General features: G+C 41.7%; 1 protein-coding gene and 1 non-coding gene across 2 annotated transcripts in view; one reads left to right on the top strand and one right to left on the bottom strand.

Moving 5' to 3' along the window:
* MARCHF3 (membrane associated ring-CH-type finger 3) overlaps nucleotides 1-24,283 on the top strand; it is a 177,633-nt gene that overhangs the window by 140,141 nt on the left and 13,209 nt on the right. The window lies entirely within an intron of this gene.
* Nucleotides 20,365-20,494, bottom strand: LOC130033192 (small nucleolar RNA SNORA72). The gene has a single exon (XR_008793915.1). It is a non-coding gene; the product is annotated as a small nucleolar RNA SNORA72 (small nucleolar RNA).

Raw genomic sequence — 24,283 nt, 5'->3', positions numbered from 1 at the left:
TGTTAGATGAATTAGCCTGAGAATAATCATCTGGTAGAATGCAGTAAACAGACACTCACTATCCATAACAGGAGTCACCGAAGACCAGCCTAGGTAGTTTTATGGTCTTCTTCCTGCTCATTTTTAATTTTCTCTCTGTATATTCAACTCCAATGCCATTCTTTTCTAATGATGGGTCACTGTCACTGTCACTGTCCTCCCGTTGTTCATCGATTTGCTCAAGTGGGCCCAGTAATGTCTCCATTGTGAGACTTGTTGTTACTGTGTTTGACATATCCAATACATCAAGGGTAGCTTGCCAGGCTCTGCCGTGTGGGCAAGATACTCTCGGTAGTTTGCCAGGCTTTCCGAAAGGGGCGGAGGAATCGAACTCCGGTAGGCCGTGTTGGCCACGTGCAAGGCAAGTGCCCTACCTGCTGTGCTTTTGCTCCAGCCCCCAGTGATGGGTAAAATACAGCAAACCAATAAAAATACCATGGTTTGTTTCTGAAAATGTGTACCTTGAGTCTAGCCTATTGCCATAATTGCATATCTGACTGAGCAGTTTGCCAAGAAAGTCCATCTTCCTGTGCTTCCTGAGTGCAAATAGCTTGCTTGCAACATCCATTTTTGGTTGTGTGTGTGTGTGTGTGTGTGTGTGTGTGTGTGTGTGTGTGTGTGTGTTTTCTGATGTGGCTCTCTGCCACCAGACTCCTCAGCCACATATCAGTAACACCCACCCTTGCCCAAAAAAACTCATGAAATAATATATTGGCTCAACAATGTTTTGGTTAAAATGAAACAGCCAGGAAACAGTGGAAATCTGGAGCAGAGGCTTCCCAGGATCTGATCTTCCTCTGATTGGAGAGACATGGTGATTTTTCACAGAAGAAGTGATTAAGTTTCCGTATGCCTGTTTCCTTTTCACAGGCCCAGCTGATTGATAAGAATTGTAAGAACAATTTAAAAGCTGCTCCATATGAGTCAGAGGTTTAGCTAAATTGAAACTGAGAGTGTTTTCACATATATCAGTTACCTAGAATAATAGGATGTAAAGCTAAGGAGATGAGGATTAAGCGTTTTTGTTTTTTTGGTTTTGGGTTGTTTTTTTTTAACTTCTTATTTACAATCTTTTAAGTCACTAGAGGAAGGTGGCCCTTTTTTTTTTTTTGTGGGTTTTTGTTTCATTTCAGGGATTGCCCATGTTGAACCCATAGTCTCACACATAGGAAATTGGTTTTAAAATGTGCCTTGTATTCAATGTAATTTCCTCAACTCTACAGGGAACAGAGTAGAACTGGAGTGGAGATACCATTTTGTGCCTGGGCACTCACTATTTAACAGATACAAGACTCCACTTCCTGCTATGTATGTAGCAGTCTTAGGTGGGGACATTATTCTACTCTGATTCTAGTTTTGTGTTTAATTTTTAGTATGTATTTTAAGGGGAATGCTGAGCTTTTTGTCTATAATATTCATTTTTATCAGCACACCATTGTAGCATTGGGGAAGTTTGGAAATGATCTCACAGTAGATATAAACTCATTCAAGAAGCTTCTTAGGGGACAGACCTTTCCTCAGAGGAAGGCCAGCAGCTCCCCTCTTTTACCAGCTCCTGAGAAGCCTGCTGAGTAATGTGGCTAGTCCATAATCCTGCATGAGATAGGCCACCGGCACTGGGAAGCATCTATACATTTACCATAATGGATGCCTGCACAACTCTTCCCTAATTGCAAGTCATGCATTGAATTTTCAGCATCATATTGTAAACCAAACACACAGTTTAGACAGGACATGCATAAATAAACATAGTTTTGAGCCACACAATTCATGCTATGGTTCTGACAAATTCTGGCTCCTACCCTGTCATGAATCCTCAATAAGGTTTTGAGAAATGGTAGCTGGCTGGAGGCAGAGAGAGGGAAAAGGGCTTGGCAGGGAAACATTGGTCTGCACTGGAGAAGTCTGGTTGGAGGTTGGCAGATTGAGCTAGATCAGAAAGGTTCAGGCCCAGCTAGAAATTTTTCAAGCTTTTAGGATTCTGTGCAAACAAACCTTTCACCAAAGTCTTTCAGAGGAGGGACGATGAGGGTGAAGAAGCCCACAGGTACTCATTGGTAGATGAAGAAACAGGTTTTTGTGTGTGTGAATTAATTACTGATATATTTTTTTTTCCACTTTAACACCATGGTTTACAAAGTTGTTCATGATGCGTTTGTTATGGGCATTCAGTATTCCAACCCCAATCCTGTGACCATTGTCCAAATTTTCCCAACCACCCTTCAAGTCTGCCCTTATAGAAAGCCCTGAAATAATTTATTTTATAATGCTTCTTACCATTAAATGGCTAAATGAATTATCAAAAAAGACTTCAGTAAAAGAAAATTTGGGAAAATTGTTATACTTCACCATGGGGACATTAAGTCCTTGTCTGACGGTTCACTAAGCTGTTGTTGCTAGTTGAGCCTTCTGTATTGCTTTTGTTAACCATGCTTAATTGGTGTCTACATTACATTACCATCCAATCTCGTATGTTCCTACTGGGACATTAGTACTGTGGAGTATGGAGATGTCAGCTTCTGAAAAACCCAGAATATTTAACCAGGCAATGCGCTTACAGGGAGGCATTGGTGGAATGTGGGGTGGCTGCCAGGGCTTCCAGAGTACAAGATACAGAGATGGTAGGTGCAGCAGGGAGAAGGCTAGAAGAGGTCACTCACCCAGACACCTATAAGGCCCGGAGTTTTTAGCCAGAAAACCCCAGTGTACCAAATAAACAGGTTTTCATGTTAAGGCCAGAGAGGTAGCATAGAGATTAAGGTGCTTGCCTTGTATCCCATGGAACCCAGTTTGAATCTCTGGCACCACATATGGTTCCCCAGGCACTGCCAGGAGTCATGCCAGAGCAAAGAATCAAGAACACCACCTGAGCACCACCAGATATGGTGCAAACATACCTCACCACCATCCAAATTAGTAAGGAAGAAATCAGGTCTCCAGGCACTGTGTTCAAACCTGTCCCACTCCAGATTGCATTCTATAGGAACAATTAAGAGGCGGGGGGGGGGGGGGGTATGGAGGGGACTGGGGGGTAGGGTGGTGGTCGCGGGGAAAGTCAAATACCCTCCAGTTCTGTAACTTGCAATTTAGGTTGAATTTGGTTTGAAGTGCTCATATTTCCCACCCTCACATCCACCTCCAACTCAAAGGCAGGCTACACAGGTTCTTCCTACTCTACTGCCCTTCCCAGCTCCAGTTTCCTGAGGCACCTCCCCCAGCTCCAGGCAAGGCTTAAGGCCTCCCAGAGCAGTGTAAGAGGACTAGTATAAACCCAGATGCTTTAAACTTAAAAAAAAAAAAATGATTACCAAAAGTTAAATTGATTATCAGAGGGATCAATAAAATGATCATTAAAATAAAAAAAAAAAGAGGATGACAGGAAGATATCAGAAACAGACCTGCACTGGGAGACTTTGTATATATTTTATAGATAATAGAACAGACCCTCTCTGCAGCAAAACCTTTTCAGTGGTTTTCCAGTCAGCCCTCATGCAGCTTTTCTATAACATCCTACAATCGGTGGGCCTCAGGGAGCCTTGGGTTCTTGTCCAGGCACCCATAACCTGCAGTGAGATCTGGAGTGGCCATTTCTCTTCTTTCTGTATCACACTCCTGACCAGAATAGTAAAACAGAGACCACAAACTGACATCCTCATTCATGGGTACTTCAAGAGGCCAACAGTTGCTTCGGAAGTATGTGGGCCTTCACTCTTCATTCTGCCTCACTTCCCTGCCCCCTTCCCTGCCCACCATTTACGTTTGAGATTTCAAAACTGAGTGATCTCTAGCACCTGGGAAGAATTCTTTAATAGGACTACCTATCTTTATACCAGCATCTTTCCTTCAGGGTAGTGCATGCTGAACCTAATGATCCTTCTATCCCGACATTGTCAGGGAGCTGAAATGGCTGCTTCCCCCATCACAAGGCAAATGGACCACTTAAAAGCTGTACACAGCAGAGACTGTGGTGAGACCACAGTGGTTGCAAATACCTCCCACTTGTAGTTTCCCTTTGTGTTGCCCAAGTGCTTACTGTACCTCTTGTAAGATTACTGAGCAGCCACCAGTTTCTATGAGGACTGTGGTACCATCCATGGTGCTAGGAGGTAAGATGACCCAAATCCAGCCTGTTCAGTTCTGGATATTTCTCTTGGTTTTGGTGGCTAATTTGACTGTTGCTTCATTACTTAAAACTTAAGTTACATAGAGGCTGTTTTAGAGGTATCTATTCAATTCACAGCTTGCTTCATTAAAAATCACTTCATTAAAAAAGCAAGCCAGCCGAAGTGTTCACATAACCATGCCAGATGGAAGTAAGTGAACCTACTGCTTGGTGCCATGTTTTTAGTCCATCCTTCCACCACTGGTAAACGATTATATTGAAGGGAAAATTCAGTTCCGAGTGTAAATAAAAAGAATGACATGAGCAGATTCTGTTATTTTGAATTGTACTAATAATTGCTGTAAACTTAAGTTGGAATGGACTTGAGAATCTGTGTTCTCAAAAGCACTTTTTGGAGTCTTCAGAGCTGCTCTTTCCACTCCCCATCTGAGGATCTCAAACACAAACTTGCAAAATCCCAAGGACAGTCTCACACAACTTTCTTCTTCATTTTTTTTTTCAATTTTATTTTCATGAATCGCCGTGAGATACAGTTACAGACTTAAAAGCCTTTGAGATTATGAACACACAACTTTATTATTTTAATTATTCTGCACTTTTAAAAATACAGAGGAGAACAAAGAGTAATATATCAAACAGGTGTATATCCACCATCTAAAATTAACAAATGTGAGTATTTTGGCAGCAGCATTCATTTCAAAGGAACAGCCTAGGGGCACGGAGATAGCTCAAAGAGTTGGAGCTCATGCTTTGCATGCTGGGACCCTGGGTTTGATCCCCAGCCCTGAGCACTAAGCTGGAGTTAACCTTAACCCTCCCCTCCTGCACTGCTGGGTGTGGCCAAAACAAACAAAAAGCAGCTATCAAGGAACAACCCGGAGGTAGAGGGGTGGGGAGTGGCACAAGAGGCAGAGGAAAAGTGTCAGGGGTCTGCCCTTATTCATTCTCAGGTAGTCTAAATGTAATAGAAAATTCGGCCGGGTATTCCCAAAAATAAAATGAGTAAACAAAATGAGACAGATGGCCTTGAGAGACTTGGGGCCCTTCAAGCTATCTCCAAATATAAGAACAAATACAGCCGGTGTTGACCTCTCAGGGGTCCACTTCTGCAAAACGTAGACAGTTAGAAGTTATTATACGGGAGTGTGGGACGGTGGCCATGGAGGTGTCCCTGGGCAGCAGGCGGTAGAGCTTAGCAAAGACAAATCTGCTAGAGGAGCACTGAAGTATCACTGACTGCAACTGGTAATCATCCCTCTCCCTGGTCCTGCTGAAATAATAAGACACAATCAGCTCCCCGGGAACTTTCCTGCACAGGTCCAAGGAGAAGCGCTGGGCTAAACTGAAAGGGGAACCTACAGTTGCAGGAATGCAGGTACAGATGCAGAGTTAGAGATGCGTGAAACTCCCCTGCTGTGGGTTCTGCCAGCCCTCCTCTCCAGCTTCCATTTTAAGTGTCAACAACTGATACTTTTAACTCCAGAGAAAGAATACACATTTTCTAAACCAATAATGGTGTAAAATACTATGAGCAGTCTGTGATTACGGCTAAATGCTGCCTAATGAACAATTGTATTCGAATGAGCTAAGTGGAGAAGTATCTTCAGTTAGGCAGTGGGAGATCAGCCAGTAACATCTTCTAGGCCCATGTGTGCCGTGACCTTCATCTTCCATAACTGGCACAGATCTTAATATGACACCACCCCCCACACATCCAATTGCATTAATTCACTTCACCTTGAGTCCACCGACTCTGGGGGAGATAGAGAGCCTTCGGCGAGGGAAGGGGGCACACATGATGGTGCTCAGAGATCACTCTTAGTGGTTGTTTGCAAGGACAATATGTGATGCCAGATATTCAACCTGGGGTGAGCTGCATTCAAGGTAAGTGCCTTATACTATCTCTTTGACCCAGAAAACATTTTAAGATGTTCATACCCCAAAAGGTTTTTTTTGTTTTGTTTTGTTGTGTTTTGTTTTTGCCTTTTGGGTCATACCTGGCAATCCACCGGGGTTACTCCTGATTCTGCAACTCAGGAATTACTCCTGGCGGTGCTCAGGGGACTGTATGGGATGCTGGAAATCAAACCCAGGCTAGCCGTGTGCAAGGCAAACACCCTACCCAATGTGCTATCACTCCAGTCCCTCAAAAGGTTTTTTTTTTTTAATTATGTACCTATTTCCTAAGCAAAAAAAAAAAAAGTTACAATATACTTTATATTGCCATCTTATCTCAGTGTTTCAGATGTTCCTGTAATGGGTATTATTTCAATATTGTAAATGAGAAAACTGAGACTGCATGATGTTAAATCACTGTTCAGTTGTCCTTTTGGGGGGCCGGGGGGGTCCACACCTGGTGATGCTCAGGGGTCTCTCCAGCTTTGTGCTCAGGAGTGACCCCCATGTAGAGCTTGAGGACCATATATGGTGCTAAGAATTTGAATAGGGGTAAGCTGCAAGCCACAAAGCCTTAAGTAGAGAAGACAGACAATTAAATCAGGTTGTGTCTGACCGCACGGTCCATGCTTTGTCTATCAAACTTGGTGTCTTCCTTGCTGGCTTGAACATACTTTCCGTGACTCACTAATGAGCACACTCACAAGCACACACAGAACTGTGGTCTTTCATTTCAGAGGGACTGAATACACTTCAGAAGGAAAAATGAAGAAGAAAGATGATTGAAATCCTGGTGTCGGGGCCAGAGCAGTAGTATAGAGGGTAGGGTGTTTGCCTTGCACACGGCTGACCAGGTTTGATCCCCAAGCACTGCCAGTAGTAATTCCTTAGTGCAGAACCAAGAGTAACCCCTGAGTATCACCAGGCGTGACTCAAAAAACAAAAACAAAAAAAAATTTTTTTTAGCCTGGTGTCTTTTTGGGGCTGGAGCGATAGCACAGTGGGTAGGGCGTCTGCCTTGCACACAGCCAACCTGGGTTCGGTTCCTCCGCCCCCTCAGAGAGCCCGGCAAGCTACCGAGAGAATCCCGCCCGCATGGCAGAGCCTGGCAAGCTCCCCGTGGCATATTCAGTATGCCAAAAATAGAAACAAGTCTCACAATGGAGACCTTACTGGTGCCTGCTCAAGCAAATTGATGAACAACAGGAGGACAGTGCTAAGTGGTGTCTTTTTTATGTTAAATTCATCTGTTGAAATTGGTCCCTAGTAGGAGGCTTTCCATAGTGAGGGAATAGGGTTAGGACAGGGAAGGGACCACTATGATAATGATAGAGGAATGTTCTCACTCTAGATGAGAACTGACTGGGTTGAAAGAAGACAAAGTGATATACATAATACTATTTCAATAATAATATTGTAAACTGCAGTGCCTAAAAGGAAAAAGTGCCTGCCATAGAGGCAGAGTAGAGGCTGGGCTGCAGGAGGGAAACTGGGGACATGGGTGAATGAAAATGGACACTGGTGAAGGGATTGGTGCTCAAACACTGTACACCTGAAACTCTAACATGAATCACTTTGTAACTTTGTAATTTATGATGATTCAATAATTTTTTAATTAACTGTTGAATCTAGGGCTCTTAGCTAAGAGAGACTACTCAGAGGAATTTTAGGGCAGTATACCTTTACTGTAGTGCATGAGCATGAGATAGTATGCATTATCCAAACCTATCAGTGGAACACCACTAAGTGTGACCCTGATAGATACTGTAGAGTTGGGGTGAATGGGGTGAAGAGTCCTGGCTCTTTAGTGTCAGTGTAGGGTTACAAATATGCCCCTCTGGCCATGGGTATTGAAAATGAGAGAGGCTGTGTATGGGAAGGATCAGGGCCACATAAGGAATCTGTCTACCTTTTCTCAATTTTGCAATGAATCATAAATCACTCTTAAAAAGGTAAAACCAAGACCCAGAGGAATAATGCAGGGAGTCAGGCCCTTACCTTGTATATATACAATCTGGGTTTGATCCCTAGGACTGCATATTGTCCCTGGAGCCCTGCCATCGTGTGGCCAAATACTTTTTTAAAACATCAATAAGCAGGGCTGGAGAGATAACACAGCAGGTAGGGCATTTGCCTTGCATGCAGCCGACCCAGGTTCGATTCCCAGCATCCCATATGGTCCCCTGAGCACTGCCAGGAGTAACTCCTGAGTGCAGAGCCAAGAGTAACCCCTGTGCATTGCCAGGTGTGACCCAAAAAGCAAAAAAAAAAAAAAAATCAATAAGCAACAAAAAACAATCCCTGAACACAGAACCAGGTGTAAACCTTGAGTACCATCCATGTGGCCCAAAGAATAAACACAAACAAAAAATCTTCTAAAAATGTAAAGCAAGCCAGAAACAAAAGCCCACAGTACCAGACTGAGTCGCTGAAATGGTAAAATAGCTTTGAAATGGTAAAAGAGCTTTTCTTCTCTGTGACTTTGGACTCTTCAGTTTAGTAGGAAAACTAAGCTCTTAGTTCCCTGTTTGAAATGAGAAAACTCATTCTTCATATTTACATATCCTTTCTTTTATCCTTCTCACCTAGTTATTCTTTCCCTGCAATTGAGCCTTCATTTTACTGAGTCATTATGTCACCAATTTCTTCTGCAGTTTCTCCTAAGGGAGAGATGTTATTAGAAGGTCTAGTGGACTCAAATTTGTTAAGCTTCTTTCTCTCCTTTCACAAATGATGGTGAAGGTAACTCAACACTGATGGGGTCAATTTTCTTAAAGATTGTCTGTCATCTGGGTAATGCAGTTTGATTTTTAAAAAAAGTGCTTTGCAACTCATAAAACACTGGGTTTTTTTCTAGGATTATTTGTGTAATTACTTCAATTCTTTGCTTCACTTTCTGGACAAGTATAGGAGATTTGCAGAAAAGATAAGAAAGACCCCTACTGGGTGATATGATTTTACTTTCCTCCTGTTTTTTATTCAATGTGTATTTCTGTGAGCACCTCATCACTGCCTATCTTCATTCTTGAAGAGATAGGGACCCTGTGTGATTGTTTGGGATGAAACTACTTCTTTAAATCCATTATTATGGTGTTAGAGAGATAGGTTGACACTGTGATGGATATGTGTAAGGAAAGCAATGTTTGTGCTTACATAATACGAAAAAGGAAAAAGATGCTTTGAAGCTTGTTCTTTACAACACTGAAAACTGGGTTTAATTCTTCATTATTCCACTTATGAAAATGTTTAAAGATCTGCTTGTGAAGTTTGAGGTAAGATTACATGACGAAAATAAAATATTTTCTACTCATTTTATCACTCCCTCACCTCCAAAAATGCTATTAGAAACAGAAAGTTAAAGTAAATGGTGAGGTACAGAATCTTTTAGCTCTGAGAGAAAATGGCTAATGGCATATATATGAAATGATGGCAAGTCAGAGCAGAGGGAAGGTGTAAAATATAATTTATGGCCATATAAGGACTTCTCTCTCGGAAGAGTCAGTTAAAAAAGCAGAAATTGGAACAGGAGAATATTCACTCTACTAGAAAATAATGCGACCCCTACCCTCAACAACCTATCTTTTTTCCAAAGGCTACTCTTTGCATTAAAGCTGCTGGGGGATGGGAGAAAAGCCATGAAAAATGAAAGTAATAAAACAGTTTTAATATTTTTCTAAACACAGGCTCATCTGCTTAAAATCTATGTCTTTAACGTTTCAACCCAGAAATTATTCTTTCATCAAAATATACACATTTTTAGCTGTTTGTCAGACATACCTGACAGACTCGTATAGCTGAAAAATAACCCTATTAGTTGGAGATGCAGCAAGGAAAAAGAAAGTGTCTACAAACTAGAATTCATGCAAATTGGAGGGATTCTTTAGGGAAATCTACAGGACATCTCATACAATTTTTTACCAACAGGATTTTCCCATCTCACATTTCTTAAACAGTTTTATTGAGGTATAATTTACATGTATACAGCTAGCCCATTTGAAGTGTACGATTCAGTGGCATTTTGTATAAATATATAGAGGTGTGTAACCATCCACACAATCTATTGATGGTTTTCATCACCTTAAAAGGAAATCTCACTAATTTTGGCCTTCACTTCCATACTTCCCTGCCCTGCCTGCCCCTCCCCCACTACCATGCAACCATGAATCTACTCTATTTCTCTCTGTATTTGCCTATCCTGGACATTTCCCATAAATGGAATTCAGTAGAATGTGTTCATTTGTGACTGACTTCCTTCACTCAGCTTAATGTTTTCAAGATCTAGTCAACAAATTGGTAAGGGGTGGAGATGCCATGCATGGTGTCCCCAGGTGTTCTTAGCTCAGTGCTCAGAGATTACTCCTGGCAATGCTTTGGGGACCATGTTGTGCAGAGGAGGATCAAATTAGGGTTGAAAGCTTGAAAGGTAAGTGCTTTAACCCATGTACTGTCTCTCTAGCCTTGATCACAGATTTTATAGAAAATGTATGTTAGTCTCCTTGTTGTGATTTATTTAATTTCTCCCTGATTCTTCCTCAACATCCCATTTCCCTTATTATATAAGTTTTGCTTCTTCCCTTGCCAGTTTATCTTTTGCTGCCTCCTTATCCCGTGCCACTGTTCAAGGCCCGGTCATATTCTCTCTATGTGTATAACTATCTGAGCCTCAGAAATAAGGCCACTGGCCCAGTGGTACTTGTGGTTTTCTCTTCCAACTTTGTCCCTTTTCCCATTAGAGTGTATGTGATGGAACCCTGTTCAGTTTTTACTCTTTCATTGTATTAAAATAATTTTATGTTGATTTTTGCCTTCTTGTTGTTGTTGTTTGGTAGAAGACCTTCTCTTTCAAAAGCTCATTAATTTAACTTTGGTTGCTTTCATGATTTGATTGTCCTATAACTCTACAATTAACTTTTCTATTATCACATTTTGTTCCCCGGGATGATTGTTTTTAACCAAGATCTAAAGAGAAATGATTAATTCTTAGAAGACAATCAAATCCTACTTCCCATATTCTTAACTTCATCAAAGCTCAGGAAACTGGACTGGACCAAGGAGTATCTCAAAACAATTTAGGGAAATGCTCTAGAACAGAGTTCTCACCCTCAGAAATGTTTACAAATTTGATAAAAGTTTGAACTCTCTCCCCAGAAATGAACAGGCATCCAGTGTCCAAAAACAGTTCCAAAGGGGTGACAAAGTTTCCAGAACCCTCCACTTAGGTGAACTCCAGTCTTGATAGATGACTATGTAAATTGCAACGAAACTGATTTTCCAAAAGCATTTTCTGCACTCTTGATGTTTGCAATATGAGAAATAAGGAGAATTCTCCGTACTTTTGTGTCGATTTCCTTTTCTGTGAAAAATTATAATTCTGTGGGTGGCACAACAGTGGATATGATCCTGCTAATCTTAAAAGAAGAAAGCTAGTGATTCAATTATGCACTTATACAGAACAGGGTTTTGTATTAACTTGGGTTCTTCATGGTTGACCTGGTTCTGCTGTGAGTATACATTGGAAAGTCATGTCTCAGGGTTACTCATGCTGAAAATGTGTGTATCCCCTTGTTTACAGGGAACTTTCCCATAGACAGTGACAGTACCTGTATTTACACAGCCCTTCTGGACATGCCAATCTCTGGTGCTATGACTCAATTGACAATGCAAATACTGTATGTGTGGTACAATCCAAAGGACCTAAATGCTACTGCTCTTTCCTTAAAATTTGAGGACAGAGAGTTTTGAGCAAAAACAAAGAAGTCCCATCAAACCCCGGGACCCAGGAAGTTAATAGCCTCAAGTGGCACTTTGAAAGATTCTGGATCCGTTCAGCATTATGTCTCACAAGTGTGTCTCCTGTCAGCAAGGCTGCCAGAACCTCCTACGAATGTGAGGTCCTTTAGAACAGAAACCAGTAGACTAGGGACTGTGGATCCCCTGGGCCTTCCATGTGAGCAGAAATGTTCCTCTTTCTCAAAGTGATCATAGTCCTACTTCCTTTGGCAGGATGTGGCTTTGGTAAGACTATCTTTTTTTATCCTCTACTTGGCATGTGTAACATGTCAATTCCCTCGCTCAACTTGAGGAGATTTCATACTCACAATCACACCACATCCCAAAGCCAGAATTTGTAATATTCTCTCATTTTGAGGACCAGTTTTGAATTTTATTACTTTCACTTTATTCCTATTTTCAAAACAGGTATTTGTTATTCTTCTGTTATTCATCATATTCTCATCTTCTATCCAGTATGCTAGTGCAGTTTTAGTCTTTTTTACCCTGTGATCCTGTCCTGCTGAAAGTAATTATCCAAACATTCAGAAACCTGAATGCTGTGGACTCCAACCACAGAGAAGCAGAGAGGATGTTAGACACCAATAGAAGAGCCAGGGGTTCCCTGGGAATCAACAGAAGTCAGGCTCACAAGACTGGGAGACACTATTTGTATACTGTTAGTGAAAGATTTCACATTTTTGAACCATTGTCACCCAGGGAAAATAATTTCTGACTTTGGCACTGTGATTTTTTTAATCTCATTCTTCTGTGATTTCTGTTCTCATGTTCTCCATCCTCTCCTGGTTGTTTATCTCTACTGCTCCTGGCTTTACATTGCTCACATATGCCACATCATTCTGCACCATCTCATGTTTCAGATAAGCAATTTCCATTTGGCTGTGATCACTTCTACACAGTGATGATCTAAAATAATTAGAGAGAAATGATTCCCATCTTGCTTATATCTGAAGTTGTAAGTGAATATATAAAATTATTTTGCCATCTAATCCTGCTGTGCTGCTAATCTTATCTTTGGTAAATTTCAAACCATTGATGTGAGTGTGTACAGCAGTTGTTTAAACAATGCTAGAGCCAAATTATAATGTCCCCGACACAAATATTATATTTATGGAGCATGATAGCCCATTAATTGACTTATTGGCTTAAGTCCTCTGGAGAGTGTAACAAATCTCCTGCGTGCCCTTGAATATGACTTAGGTTTCAGCCAAATTATAGCTGTGAACGCCAGATCAACTGCTAGGAATGTGTCTGTGCTTACTATATTTGCTTCTAATAGAGTGAACAGTCTCATAGATAACAAATATATCTATGATATACATAAGATATAAAATCTATGCTATATAAGTGTTTATATATTTTACCAAAACTCATCTGCTTTCTGCCCAATGAGCCTCTGATTTGGAAATATTATTTATGTCATTTGGGGGATACATATAATGGTTGATTCTCAGGGACTACTCCTGGCTCTAGTGCTTAAAGGACCCTGAGATGCTAGGGATTGAGCTCAGGACATGTAAAGCATATGCTCTGGCTCTTGGAGCTACTTCCTCAGCCCATGGAAAAATTGATTTTTTGCTTCAGCTAATATTTATCAGGCACTAGTTAAATATCTTAGAAAATTCAGATATGACTATAGACAAAGCCAGAAGAATGTTGTATACAAACAGAGATTACCTGCTAGGGATGAAGTCACAGAATAAGTAAGTGAATAAAGGGATTCTTTATGAGAGTAATCAAAGTTATAAAGGGAAAAACAAACTGTCAAAGAGAGTAATTAAAGGCCCAAGAAATAGTACAGAGGTTAAGATACTTATATTGCATCTCATGGAGCCCAATTTGATCCCTGGCACCACCCCAAGCACTCCCAGGGGTCACTTCTGAGCAAAGAGCTAGGAATAGCTCCTGAGAACCATCATAGCATCAGGAGTAGCCTAAAGTCCCCACCCCACCAAAAAAAGAGAACAGCTGGAGTGAGATCACAATTGGCGGTTTATGAAGGCCCCTCTGAATATTGATGCTTGAGCAGAGATAAACATGAAAAGGAAACAGTCACGGGAGAGAGTTCCAATCAGCTGGAACAGCCGCTGCAAGGCTCTGAGGCAGGAAGAGTGATGTATTTTCTTTTTTAATTTTTATTAGTGAAACACCATGAGGTACAGTTGTAGACTTACAAATTTTTGTGCTTGGGTTTCAATTATACATTGATCGAGTACCCATCCCCCACCAATGCCCATTTTCCAAGACCACTGATTCCAGTATTCCTCCCATCCCCCATCTACCCTGCCCCACCCTGCCTCTGTGGCAGGGCATTCCCTTTTATTCTCTCTCTCCTTTTGGGTGCTGTGGTTTGCAAAAGAGGCATTTAGTGGCAGTCATGTTCCGTCTATAGTCTACTTTCAGCATGCTTCTCCCATCCTGGGAGGATGCTCCCAAAACCCTTTATTTGGTGCTCCCTTCTCTATCTGAGCTGTCTTTTCCCCCTAGCATGTGTCGCTGGCCTCCAAGCCATGAAGCAAACCTCCTGGTACTGATCTCGGCTATTATTAGGTGTTAGTCTCCTATTTTGTTATTTTATGTTCCCCAGATGAATGCAATCTTTCTATGTCTGTCCCGTCCCTCTCTTTCTGACTCATTCCGCTTAGCATGATACTTTCCATATTGTACCACTTGTATGGAAATTTCATGACTTCATCTTTTCTAACAGCTACATAGTACTCCTTTGTGTAGATGTACCAAAGTTTCTTTAACCTGTCATCTGTTCTCAGGCACACAGGTTTTTTCCAGATTCTGGCTATTGTAAACAGTGTTGCAATGAACAAACAAGTGCAGATGTCACTTCGACTATACTTTTTTGCCTCTCTGGGTTATATTCTCAAGAGTGGTATTGCTGGATCAAATGGGAGCTCAATTTCTAATTTTTTGAGAATCGTCCATACTATTTTCCAAAAGGGCTGAACCAGTCGGCATTCCCACCAGCAGTGAAGGAGGGTCCTTTCTCGCCACATCCATGCCAGCATCGGTTGCTTTTATTCTTTTGGATGTGGGCCAGTCTCTGTGGTGTGAGATGATATCTCATTGTGGTTTTTATCTGCATCTCCCTGATGATTAATGATGTAGAGCATTTTCTCATGTGCCTTTTTGCCATTCGGATTCCTTCTTTGAGAAAGTTTCTGTTCATCTAGTCGCCCCATTCTTTGATGGGGTTGGATGTTTTCTTCTTATGAAGTTCAACCAGTACTTTGTATATCCTTGATATCAACCCCTTGTCAGATGTGTATTGGGAGAATATACTTTCTCATTCTGTAATGTCTTTGTATTCTGGTCACTGTTTCTTTAGAGGTGCAGAAAGTTCTTAGTTTAAGATAGTCCCGTTTGTCTATCTCTGTTTTCACTTGCTTGGCCAGTAGCATGACATCTTTGAAGATATCATTAGCTTCAGTGTCATAGAGGGTTTTGCCAACTTTGTCTTCAATGTACCTTATGGATTCTGGTCTGATGTTGAGGTCTTTAATCCATTTTGATCTTACTTTTGTACATGGTGTTAGGCAGAGATCTGAGCCCATTTTTTTTTTGCATGTAACCATCCAATTTTGCCAGCACAATTTGTTAAAGAGGCTTTCCTTACTCTACTTCACATTTCTTGCTCCTTTATCAAAGATTAGATGATCTTATGTTTGAGGGGAGATGTCAGTATATTCATCCCTGTTCCATTGGTCTGCAGCTCTGCGTTTGTTCCAGTACCATGCTGTTTTAATTATTATGCTTTGTAGTAGAGTTTGAAGTTAGGGAGGTTGATTCCTCCCATTTTCTTTTTCCCAAGAATTGCTTTAGCTATTTGTGAGGGCTAATTGTTCCATATGAATTTCAGGAGTGTTTGCTCCATTTCTTTGAAGAATGTCATGGGTATCATTATAAGGATCGCATTGGATTTGAAGAGTGATGTATGTTTGATGCAGGAATACATACTGCTAAAAGGAACTATGCATGAGAGATCGAAAGAGCTAAATTTAGTGAGCCTAACCATCTCTGTCATGAGCCCATAGGCAATCTTCTGACCTTTATTGATTCCCTCTTAGAGTCATGGTTTGATTTCTATTTTGGTTTTCTTTTGGGCCCACACCCAGAGGTGCTTTGGCTGCCTCCAGCTCAGTACTTGGAGGTCTCTCTTGACAGTGCTTAGAGGACCATGTGATGCTGGGGATTGAACATGGAGCTCTTACATACAAAGCATGTGCTCAGCCTGTTGAACTAGCTCCGCAGCACCAGAATCATGTTCTTTTAATTGTATAAGCTAAGATATGCAAAGAAAACCAATTATAATTGTAAAATAGAGCTATCAAAATATTTAAAAGACTTGGTTGTGAAATAAAACATGCTTTTTTAACAAATTTGGTGGCAGAGCTAACAACTATGAAGTAGTGATATATCAGTTGTAATGTTACAGGAGAAAACTGTGATTTCTCTTGGTGACAAAGCCACGGGTACTTCTAATGCCACTGAGATTTGCTGCCTAACTCAGTGAAATGCTGACTTTCAGTTAAAGATGTTGAAAATAAAGGTGTGTATGTGTGTGTGTATGTGGTGTGGGGGGTCCCCCATCAGAAAATCAAAGAACCCAAAATTCTCTTCTTGAGTTCCTTAAGGGTCTGTGGAATCCAGGGCACTAACTCCTGGCCCAATCACACTGGGCTTTGTGGCCAGGCAAAGGGTTCAGACTGAATGTGACAGGGAGCCACTGGGGAATTTTAAACAGGAAAAACTATGTGATCTCAACAGATTGTAGGAAAACAGGAATGGAGATAGGAGGCATTTATGTGGTTCAGATGAAAGATGGAGATGGCTAGAAAAAATAGTCGCATGAAAGAGAGATGTGAAATATTTTGTGATGTATTCCGAACAAACTGACAGGACCTGCTAAAAGGTTAGGCATAGCAGCAGTGAATGAGAAAAGGAAGAATAAAGATGGCACCATCTGAGACTGTTGATCAAGGACACCAGTTCTCCATGTTGCCATGTACTGGTGTAGGAAACGTGGGGAAGAAATAGGTTTGTGGGAGCTGCTGAGATAGTACAGGGGGTAAGGCAGTTACCTGGCTTGTGTCCAACCAAGGTTTGATCCTCAGCACCACATATGGACCCCCCTGGAAACCACCACCAGGAAAGATCCCTGAGCACAGAACCAGGAGTAAGCCCTTAGCACTGCAGGGTGTGGCAGGAAGAAAGAAGAGAAAGAAAAGAAAGAAGGAAATAAAGAAAGAGAGAGGGGGAGGGGTGGAGGGAGGGAAAGAAAAGGGGAAAGAAAAGAAGGGAGGAAGGGGAAGAGATAGGTCTGTGAGAGAGATGGAGTGATGAGTATTAATCCAGTGTTCCATTGCACACCTTGTAAAGTTTGAAGTGTTTACTACAAATATAGAATGATCTAGTGAGCAGCTGGAGACAGGAGTCTGGAATAGCAGAAGACAGTTGGGCTGGAGAATGATACACACTCTCTTTAATTGAACCTGATGTTCTGAACAAAAACCGACACTTATGACAACTGGAGAGGGTCTTTACCACACCCCAACAAGCTGCCTTTCCTACTGTCCTTGAGTAAGGGAGACTCCCTTTTTTTTGACTACGGAGAAAGTGAAAGAACTTGATCAAGTTCACACAGCATGGAAGGGGCTGTGGGAGTTGGGGGAGGGCACTGGAAACCATGCTCTGTCTTCAGCTTCCAAGTCCAGCTTTATTTGTACTAGCTCTCCAACCTGATCCACTGTCAGAGTAAATAAAAGTTAGAATAAAGTCTGAAACTCCAAGCAAGCAACACTTCGGTTGAAAGAACATCAGCCTGCAGTGTTCCAATACTGGCTCCTCGACCAGAAAACCTTGAACAAGTAACCCCCTGAGGCTTAATATTTCTATTCAAAATGGAAATAATACCACCACCTGGTGTTATTAAATGAATCTTAAAAGCTGACACCTAAGAGGCACTCAGTGCATATTTTTGGTTGAACTAGGATTGTATAATTTTTAAATGGACATTTGGTACTATCTTTTCTTTTATATTTCAAGGTAGTTTTCTTCTAGGAAAAAAAAGATAGTAATTATGAGTAAAACTGTACAAAGCACCTTGAATAATTTGCTGGATTTCTTATGCTTCTCATGACCTATGGAAAAATAGGTGGTATTTCATGGTTATTCACATTTTTTTAAAAAAAAAGATTGAGTGGAAACTACACATTTTAACCTCATAGCAACAAAACAGTATGTAGCCATTCTCTTGGAAATTTCAAAGTATTAAGAATGTGCTAGAATTTAGTATACTAGACTAGAATTTTAGTCTAGTATATTAAAAGCAGTCAACTTGAAACTGTGAATTCACATACCAATAAAGTTTCTCCTTACCAATTTATTCTAATTTCTATTGTTAAGATTATTTCTGGTGGGGGCTGGAGCGATAGCACAGCGGGTAGGGCATTTACCTTGCACGCGGCCGACCCTGGTTCAATTCCCAGCATCCCATATGGTCCCCCGAGCACCACCAGGAGTAATTCCTGAGTGTATGAGCCAGGAGTAACCCCTGTACATCGCCGGGTGTTACTCAAAAAGAAAAAAAAAACTGATTCTTTCTGGTAAAGGGTACAAGCATCTCAAGTGTTTATTCATTTGTTTTCTTTCTTTATTTTGATGGTGCTGGGGGAGCTGCTCCCAGCTCTGTGCTTGGGGACCATGTGGTGCCAGGGATTGAATCCGGGGCATCTGCATGCAAAGCCTGCCCTCGGCCTATTGAGCTGTTGAAGTGTTTACTACAATGGCTCTCTGACCCCAATATTCTTTTATCCACATTAAGCACCCACTATGCTCCAATACTGTTGTTGAATCAGGCATTCCAGAATGAAAAAAACAGGCGTCCCTGTCATGAAATTCACACTGAAATAAGGAGTGAAAAATAAACAAATAAAAGAGAAATAAATAACAGAGTTATTTCAGAGAAGTTCTCTGCTCTGTTGAAAATAGAGCTGGAAATGTATGCAAGTATAGGGAGTATTTTCTTCTTTAAAAAATTTTTTTTTACCAAATAAAGGGTGCTGGGAAGATTTGCCCAGGATGGGAAATGCATGCTGAAAGTAGTCTATAGACCGAACATGGTTGCCACCCAATGCCTCTTCTGCAAACCACAGCACCCAAAAGGAGGAGAGAGAGAACAAAGGGAATGCCCTACCACAGAGGCAGGGTGGGATGAGGGATGGGGGGTGGGAGGGAAACTGGGATTGGTGGGGGTGGAGAATGGGCACTGGTGGTGGGATGGGTACTCGATCATAGTATAACTGAAACCCAAGCACAACAACTTGTAAGTCTACAACTGTACCTCATGGTGTTTCACTAACAAAACAAAAAATAAATTAAAAAATATTTTATTGAGTGACAGTGAGATACATAGTTACAAGGTTATTAGTGATTGGGTTTCAGTTATATAATGTTCCAAAAGCCATCCCTTCACTTGTGTACATTTCCCACCACCAATGTCCCCCATCTCCCTCTTGTTGCACTGCCCCCATCCAGGCCTGGCTCAGCAGCAGGTTCTCTCTCTCTCTCTCTCTCTCTCTCTCTCTCTCTCTCTCTCTCTCTCTCTCTCTCTCCTCTCTCTCTTTCTCTCTCTCACCTTTCCCCTCTTTGGGCATTATGGTTTGCAATAGATACTGAGAGGTTATCATATATATCCCTTTACTTACTTTCAACACTCAGTTTTTGTCCAGAGTGATCATTTACACTTGTCACAGTGGTCCTTTCTCTCTCTTAACTGTCCTTTGTCCACACACATTTGTGGCAAGCTTCCAACCATTGACTTACCAGTCCTCCTAGCCCCTGTTTTACCTGGCCATGGAAATTAGTCTCATACTATTTTTTTTCAAATCCCACAAATGAGTGCAGTCATTCTGTACAGGTCCCTCTCCTTCTGACTCGTTTCACTCAGCATGATACTCTCTATGTCTATCCATTTATAAGAAAATTTCATGACTTTATTTTCTCTAACAGCTGCATAGTTTTCCATTGTGTAGATGTATCATAGTTTATCCATTCATCTGTTCTCAGGCACTTGGGTTGTTTCCAGATTCTGCTATGGTATGTAGTGCTGCAATGAACATAGAAGAGAATATGGTGTTTCTGCTGTGTGTTTTGGGGCCCTCACAGTATATTCAGGGAGTATTTTCAATGAGAAGATTCTATCTGAGTTGAGACCTAATGGTGAAAAGGAACCAACTACAAGAATATGGAGAAAGCCTCTTTCCTGTGTGTGAACAACCACTTGGGAAGTTTGGGAAAGGAGCAATTGTGGTCAGAGGTCAGCAGGGGTGATTTAAGTCTTATAGTTAAATCTTGGCATTTTTGGCTGGTGATGTGATTCAATTGGTTTAATCATATGAGCATTTGAGATACTGAGTTTGACCCCCAGCACCACAAGACCACTTCCAGCCCCACCCCAGCAGCCCTAGGTATGGATCTGATCTTTGTTTGTTTATTTCATTGTTATTCATCACCAACATTTCTAAAACTGTCAGTAAAGAACTGGGTCTGGGGACACATGCGTGGAGTCTTATTATAGCAAATGTTTAGTCTGTCCTGATTATTACAAAATAAGAACAGCAAGAATATTCATAGCTAATAATTTTTAAATACTAAAAAAATTAATCTGCTTCTAACTGTTGTAGAGTTTTAAGTACAGGAGTAATATGGCCTGATGTCTGTTTTTACATGATCACTATAAAGCCCTGGACTCTTAGGTTGACCAGATTGGAAATGGAGAGGTTATTATTACATCCCAAGTAGATTACAGTGGTACAAGAGGGCAGTCGTGGACATGAAGAGCACAGCACAGAGTCCAGATATATGTCTGAGGACGTGCTGGCAAGAACTGGCAGGGTTTATTGAAGGGCCAGATACATGGAATGAAGAGAGAAATAGGACTGCACCACTGGTAGAGGTTATTGTCATTTACTGATATGGAGGAGACCCAGAGAAGAAAAGGATCATGAAGTAAATCCTAAATCAAGATTTCTGTTTTGGGCAGATAACATTTGAGTTTTCTCTTAGTCATCCTAGTAGAGCTGTTGACTGGCCTGTTAAATATACACATCTGGAGTTTTGGCAAGAAGCCAAGGCTGGAGATTGGCATTTTAGGGTCATGAGCAAATCCTCTGTAAAGTTTTCATTCGAGGTACATTGCTTTGAGCCTGCTTTGATGGATATCTGGAGCAAGCATCTCCTGCTCCCCTGGAGTTAGAATTTCCTTCTGAGCGACTTCAGCTGGCCTGAAAACTCATCAAGATGTAGAGTTCAGGGATTTAAAATACTAGTAGGAGTTTGTTCTTGCTGTCTACTGTGTTTCAAGCAAACTGAGAAGCAGGGTTTTAGGTTGCATCTTTGGTTTTAAGTCAGGCAAAGGACCTGTCACAGAGCTGCTGACCATGCCACTGCTCCATTGACATGGCAGCTCCCCAGCCTGCTTGGCAGCTTCCTGCAGGCTATGTCAGACTTCAAGAATAAGACCCACCCCCAGAAAGGCCAGAACTTGGTTAATAACTCTGCTAAGTGTCAGCAAACCAGGAGACACTCGTGCAGATAAACCCAAGTGAGTAAACATTGTGAGGCCAAGCCTTCTTTTCCCCTGTCCCATAAATTTATTATGGTTCTATCAGTTGTAATCCCTTCTATCAGTTTCTTTCATCCTTGTGATGGTTTCTCATTAAGGAGATTCATGGGGGAAGTTGTAATCGATCAGAGCTATCAGCCACCAGAGTATAATCTGGTTCTAGTACAAACTGACCTGCATAGTGTCTGTCTACCTCGGCGATATAAGCCGATTAGCTCAGAGCTGAGAGTCAGAATCTAATGTCCTAAAGCACTGTACCCCCTTCACCTTATTCACCACTCGGGGATTTAACAAATCGACACTGTTATTATATCTGAACCCACAGTTAACCCACCTTGAAAGGAAGCACTAGTGTCTGGCTCAGCTAGATGTACCTTCACAGTTGCTGAAGGCTGCCACTTGAATCCTCGCTACTATCTCTGGCTCTAGGGTGTTGACAGCCTTGGAGGGTTCTGTTATGTTTGCTTGGTTGGTTTCTGTGCTTATTTCCAGGACTAGATCAATCCCATAGTTCAGGAACAAGTAGTAATTGGAATGAGATTGCCACAGAAAAAGAGGCTGCTCCTTGCAGGGATTTCGATAGAACACTCTGGCTGCTTGATGTGCTTGATGGAACCAGACAACAAAAGGCTGGAAAGGGTCTAGCTCTGTCTCACCCACATGCCCTCCAGCAGCCCTTTGGGGGGTGGGGGGAGGGGTGTCTATACCAGGTGAAAGATTTCATACATTAGTCTGTGTTCCTTTAATTGAGGAAGTGTTGGTTTACAAGACTAAATGTTTCTATGTTTTATAAGTATAGTGTTAAGGACTGTGCCCCTCACCAAAGTGCCAGTATCCCTCCACCACTGTCTATAGTATTTTGCCCATTCCAGGTTCTCCCCTCATTCTACTTGGTATTCTCAATTACTGTGCTCACAATCTAAGGTTATTTTTCACCAGAAGTTATCCATTCCTCTGCATTGTTTCTTTTGGTTTTAATTTTTTTTGGTGGGGGTGGGGGGCAGGGATGGAGGGGTGGTGGTTTGTTGTTATTGGGCCACCCCTGCCAGTACTCAGGGTATACTCCTGGCTCTGGCTCAGGGATCACTCCTGGCAGGGATCAGGGGACCATATGTGGTGCCAAGGATCAAATCCAGGTTGGCCACATATGAGGCAAGTGCATTACACACTGTACTATCTCCCTAGCCCTGCTTTATTTCTTTATATATCACACATGGGTGAGGTCCTCTAGTATTTATCTTTCTCCCTCTGTCTTATTTCACTTACCATGACTTACCTCCCAATCCAGCTACATTGTCGCAATAAGCAAGATCTCATCTTTTCCTATAGCTGAGTAGTATTCCATTGTCCACATATGTAACCTCTTTTATCTGTACGTCTTGGGCACCCATTGATCTTATTGGTATTTGGGTTGTTTCCAAAACCTCACTATTGTAAATAGCACTGCAGTGAATGTAAGTATACATAAATCTTTTCAAATTAGTATTTTTTTATTTACAGAGGAATCTGCAGCTTTTAAAATACAGCTAGCTGACTACCAGGAGGATTACTCCATAGCTTAGAGGCCAGCCGGGCATTCTAGGGGAAAGGGCAGCTCAGATAGAGGAGGGAGCACCAAATAAAGGGTGTTTGGAGGATCCTCCCAGGAGGGGAGATGCATGTCGAAAGTAGACTATGGACTGAACATGTTTGCCACTCAATGCCTCTTTTGCAGACCACAACACCCAAAAAGAGAGAGAGAACACAAGGGATTGCCCTGCCACAGAGGCAGGGGGGGATGGGGGTATGGGGGTGGGGGAAATATTATCCATGGTGGTGGAAAATGGGCACTGGTGGAGGGGTGGGTATCTGATCATTGTATAATCGAAACCCAAGCACAAAAAATTGTAAATCTACAACTGTACCTCATGGTGTTTCACTAATAAAAAAGAAAAAGAAAAAAGAAAGTAAAATACAGCTGACTGGGACAGAGTGATAATACAGTGGGTAGGGCATTTGCCTTGCATGCGGCAGACCTGGGTTCAATTCCCAGCATCCCATATGGTGTCCCAAGCACCACCAGAAATAATTCCTGAGTGCAGAGCAGGAGTAATCCCTGAGTATCTCCAGGTGGGAAGGAAGGAAGGAAGGGAGGGAGGGAGGGAGGGAGTAAGGAAGGAAGGAAGGAAGGAAGGAAGGAAGGAAGGAAGGAAGGAAGGAAGGAAGGAAGGAAGGAAGGAAGGAAGGACAGGGAGGAAGGAAGGAAGGAAGGAAGGAAGGAAGGAAGGAAGGAAGGAAGGAAGGACAGGGAGGAGGGAGGGAGGGAGGGAGGGAGAGAGGAAATACAGCTAACCACCCAGTATAAGTATACGCATAAGCCATAAGTATAAGCTGAAAACTAAGTTTTAAAAAAAAGTCTTCAAAAATAATACTTTATGGGGTCAGAGCAATAGTACCGTGTGTTCCATGTGTTCCCCAGTATCCCATATTCCCCCATGCATCACCTAGAGTGATTCCTGAGTGTAGAGCCAGGAGTAACCCTTGAGTATTGCCAAGTGTGGCCTAAAAACAAAAAGAAACAAAGTTTTCCAAATAATACAACATAAGTGATTAGTATCTCGCACCAGGGCAACTATCATAAATATTCCATCTTGCTCTGGTGAGAACACTTAAGGTGTGACCTAGAGAAAATGGCTCAAAGTCCCTACCTTGCAAGCTGATGAGCACCACTTGATGCAACTCCAATTTTTAAAGTTTTTTTACTTGAAAAAAAATGAAACTCTTGGGGCCAGAGTGATAGTACAGCAGGAAGGGCATTT

This window comes from Sorex fumeus, unplaced genomic scaffold (genome assembly GCF_029834395.1).
Source record: "Sorex fumeus unplaced genomic scaffold, SorFum_2.1 ptg000051l, whole genome shotgun sequence".
Taxonomy (NCBI): domain Eukaryota; kingdom Metazoa; phylum Chordata; class Mammalia; order Eulipotyphla; family Soricidae; genus Sorex; species Sorex fumeus.
This window is presented reverse-complemented; position numbering and strand designations above follow the sequence as displayed.